Source organism: Psammomys obesus, unplaced genomic scaffold (genome assembly GCF_907164565.1).
Source record: "Psammomys obesus unplaced genomic scaffold, mPsaObe1.curated_primary_1811, whole genome shotgun sequence".
In the NCBI taxonomy this organism is placed as follows: domain Eukaryota; kingdom Metazoa; phylum Chordata; class Mammalia; order Rodentia; family Muridae; genus Psammomys; species Psammomys obesus.
The window spans coordinates 20,113,494-20,118,381 of record NW_026596109.1 but is presented as its reverse complement, the minus strand read 5'-3'; the positions used below and the strand labels follow the sequence as shown (position 1 = coordinate 20,118,381).

General features: G+C 41.4%; 1 pseudogene; it reads right to left on the bottom strand.

The window, feature by feature from the left end:
* Nucleotides 1-1,008: 1,008 nt before the first annotated feature.
* LOC129692633 (small nucleolar RNA SNORA17) lies at nt 1,009-1,128 on the bottom strand (annotated as a pseudogene).
* Between the last annotated feature and the right edge of the window lie 3,760 nt (nt 1,129-4,888).

The window sequence follows — 4,888 nt, the reverse complement described above, 5'->3', positions numbered from 1 at the left end:
GGGGCATGGCCAGCTCTCCTGCTTGCCTTCCATGGCGAAGGACTGCAGAGGGTTGGAGAGTGTCTCTCCCTCATCCACACCACCACCACATAGCAGAAAAGAAGCAGAGCTGGCTCTCCTATGCTCACTCACTCAGGATCAGATCATCTGCAACCCCCACGTCTAGGGCCACCTTTCCTGAGTGCTACAGCAAGCGAAGGCCATGGCTAGTTCTCCTGACCTGACGACCTCTCCTGCCTGCTGTACGTGGGTTGAGAAGGGATCTCTTCCTAGTCCATGTCACTTCATAGCAGACACGTAGCAGGGCCAGCTTTCTCATGCTTATATCCTGTGTGTGGCTCATCTGTAATTTCTGCTCCTTGAATACTGCATATGACTGGAGGAAAGGTCAGCTCTCCTGCTCTCCTACCCCTGGAGCTCTCCCAAGATGCCCAGGTACGGGGCGGAGCCAGTTCTTCATAGTCATGAGACATCAACATGTCCCCAGGAGGCAGCCCAGACCAGGGACACCTACCTGGTCTTTAGTGGTAACAGATTGCTGCTTCTGCAGGACCACAGACTCAGATGTGGCTCCGTTTGGCAACTCAGGCCAAGATCCCATCATGGTCCCACATGGTATCACCGGCTACTCACATCAGGCTGTTCCTCACTATCTTGAGTCGCCAGTTCTGTCTCTCTTCACTGTGTACACTTTCTTTTGTTTCTCATTCTGTTCATTTCTCCACCACTTACTTGCTCCTCTTAGTGGTACCCAGAGTCTCTAAGTGTCTGGGGTCATCTCAGGAGTCGTCTCAGGAGTGCTATGTCCCACTTGTGTGTTATGGCACCGAGCAGGGCTCATCTCAGGCATGGTTCCTCCAGGCAGGCCTGGGGCTGGACTCGTGGTCATCTCAGGCTACCTCTCTGTCCATGCCCCATGGTTCCAGTCTGATAGTCTTCTCAAGCTTCCTCCCTTTCTGGTCTTCTTGTGCCAGACTGGCGGTTGTCTCTGGCTCTCTTTTTTTAGGGAATGTTAGGCTACTAATCATTCAGAAATTCATAGGTCAGAACATAGCCTCTCTCCTCTCTACCACCCACTGACATTCATGTGACATAGCAGCCACAACTGCAATGCTTTCCAGGGTCAATTCTCCTTTACTTTTTAATGCCACATATGACCACAAACATCTATTTGATATCTTCCTTATGTCCCATTTTCAGATGCAAACAAATAAACATGCATTCTGCTTTTGTGACCATCCTACATGTTTATAAAAATATGTTTTATGCATTAGTGCAGTCCGTGCTTCTTTTTCTTAACCATATAGTCTGATAATCTCTGTGCTTTATTATAACCTGCCTTTCCTTCCTTGCTTCTCTTCACTCCTTTCTTCCTTCTTCCCCATCCTTCGTTTTAGGTTTTTAAAGACATGGTCTTACTCTGTAGTCAGGTTACAATGTCAGTCTCACTGTGCAGACTGGGCTGGCCTTTGACATCAAAGCAATCATCCTGCCTCAGTTTCCTAAAAGCCGGGGTTACAAGTGTCAGCCCTCACAGTCAGCCTGCTGTAGCTCTTGAATAATTGCATGGGCATTCCTTTTGTTGTTTTAACCCTATTTTGCCTGTCTATTTTTCTTCTGATGAATACTGCTTTGTTTTCACTCCACCATTCATGAAAAGTATAACTGTAACTGACAGCCTGTGTCACTACGGGTCTGCCAGGTTCACGTGGCAATGGCTGAGCCAATGGTGTCCTTGTTTCTCCTTTACTTCTGGTGAATCCCTATGCTCTCTGTTCTCCAGGCTCATCCCTACATTAGATCTAGTGCACGTGCCCATCCAAGCTGTTTTGTCCTCAAATCTTCAGGTACATTTTACACATCTCATTTTAAAATTATACTGACATTGTCGGAATTCCATAGAGTAAAAGTACATACAACAGTCTACTCTGCCACACTGAGCACCTTGAAGTGTAGGATGACTTTAGAAGCTACGTTTTACAGATTTTCCTCCCTGAATCACAGGGAGGGGCTTTCTCTAAAATCACCTTCTTGAGTGAATGGAGATCTTCTAAAAGAAAGTTAACATTTAAAAATGATGAGAGCACTTGTGACTTAGGTAGGTTCCCAGGAAGACAGAGCCTTTGTTTAATTCAGAAGCATAGTGAAGCCAGGTGGGGAAGACATCTCCAGGTGATTTTGATCAATTTTATAGTTTGAAGCACTCCACTCACATTTGTCATTTTGTCTATGTCTGATCTTTCTCAATTTTACTTGTCTAGGCTTATTTAAAAGCCACGACACACCCAGAGGTGAAATTATTATGTAAATGCCCAGTGCTGCATATGGAGTAGGCCTTGCAGACTATAGCATTCTGACATACTGACCTTCAGAAGACAACAGGAGTAAAGCAAACAGGGCTGAGGATATAGTGGTGTGCTCGTTTACCACACATGACGTCCCGACATATTAGCACCAAGTAAAATAGTTGGGTAGAAAATTTGCATAATCTCAGAATTTGGGTGGTGGAGGCAGGAGGATTAGAAGTTTCAGTTCATCCTCAATAAAGTAGTAAGTCTGAGGTGAGCTTGGGATGTATGATACTGTATTTCAAGGAATGGCAAGAGAGAGAGAAAAGAGAAGGAGGGAGAGGGAGAGAGAGCTCAGTCTGATCAAATAAGAGATCGTTACAAAATTCCCACCAAAATTTCAACGCCATTTTTTAAAAAAGAAGTAAAAATCAAATCAAAACAAAACAAAGCAACAACAACAAAAAAAAACCCAAAAAACAAAAACCGAAGTTTATGTGGAAACACAACCTATCACAGGCAGTCAGAGTAATTTTAAATAGAAAGAACACAGCCAGAGTCATCATATTGTATGACCTCAAAATATACTACAGAGCCATACTGGCAAAGATATGTTGCTCAATGAAAGATAATAGAAATTCCAAAGGTAAGGTGACACAGCTCTGGAAAGCTAAATTTTGACAAGGGTATCAAAAACATGCACCAAGAAAAAAAAAACAGTTTATTCAGTAAATGGTGCTGGTAAAATTGGATAGTCGCTGCAAGAAAATGAAAATAGACCCATATCTTTCATTCCCCAATAAGAAATTCAAACTGGACCAAAGCCCTTAATTCAGAACAAGAAATGTTGATAGTAATTAAGCAAGCATATACTTCAGATACAGGGTTAGGTAAGACATCTAAAGAAACTCCCAATAGCAGAGAAATTAGCTTTAAGAATTGAAAATGTAATTACATTGAATTAAAAGAATTCCATATAGCAAAATATATTATAAACATACTGAAAAGACAGACTATAGAATGGGAAAATATTTGCCAAATATACTTCAGATACAATATTAACATCAAGAATATATAAAGAAAATTGAAAGAAATGGTTTAAAAATTTTTAAAGAAAAGAAAGTTAAAAATCCCTTCAATAATACAAAACGGCCTACTAATTTGTTTATTCTCTCTCTTAAAACAAAACAAAACTAAATTTCATGTAACAAAAATTCAAAAAACAAAACCCCACAAGAATAGAAAAACAAGCCACACTTCAGGACAGGCTCCATTCTCAGGCATAGGTAGCCAACATGAAACAAACTCAGTGGAATTTGTGAGGTTTTTGTTTCATTTTGCTTTCCTGGCATATCTGTGTTTATTACAGCTATTTAAAAAAATAATAGTAAGGAAACGAAATCAGGTGAGCTATCGACCAAGAGAGGAGTGGATAATGAAAACACAGTACATATGCAATGTAGAATCTTATTCCTCTGTGAAGAAAAACAATATTTTCAGGACAATGCATGTAATTGGAAAATTTTACATCAAGTAAAGTAACACTGGCCTAGAAAGACAAATGTCACAATTTGTGCATTTGTGCACATTTCTGCTGTGTCTCACGTGCACAAGCGTGTGTTTACAAGGGAGTGGGCATGAAGAGAAGGAAGACAAGTGGAAAAGGGTTCCTGAGGCAGAGCAAAAAGAGTCTTTAAGGAAGTGGGGTAGTAAGTAAACAAAACACATAAGGAGAGTGAGCTTGCGGGATATGAAAGGGGAAAGAGGGGAAGTGAAAACTAGAAGGGTGCAGTTGGGGAAAGGGGACACAGAGGATAGGAGAGGAACAGAGAGGATCTCATCCTAAGAGAATGTGTGGTTTTCACGTCAGTATTTACACGGTGTCTGCATAGCCTTTGCATTGTGCTATAGATGATAAAGTGAAAACATGAAATTTAAAACGTGCTCAAGAGAACTCTGGTTAGCTTATAGCTACCTAAGAGGACACCCTCCAGTCTGTCTGAGTCTGAGAACAGAGGGTAAGTCTGGTAAAAGCAAGTTTTTCCTTTCAATATATTAGGCATTGGTTAGGATTACAAAATGGACAAGCAAAGTACAGCAAAACTTCCACCAGGAACAATCTGATCATCACAGTGTTTAAGCAACAGTTTCTGTCCCTGGATATCAGAGAGATTAACAGTTGTCAGCAGTAATGAACTGAAGATCATGTGTCTCCCGAAACTTTAACAGCAGAGAAGTGTGTGCTCGTGTGTTTGAACAGCCATCTGCATATGGAAAGACGGGACACTGACAATGTTGAAACAGTTAAGCTTGATCTTCTTTCCTTACATTTGTTTCTGAAGCCAGACATGGTGATGCATCTCTCCAAGCCCTGGGGAAGCAGAAGCAGGTAAATTTCTGTGAGTTTGAGGCCAGCCTGGTCTACATAACATATTCAGGGTCAGAGCCACATAGAAAAGACCCCGTATCAAAATAAACACACAGATAAACAAAAAAAAGTTCTGCCATGTGGCTAAATCAACTAAGGCAGTGAACGTAAGAAAGACAAGTTCACACACAAACACATACTGATTCACGAGTTTGCTTTCAGTTGACCAGAT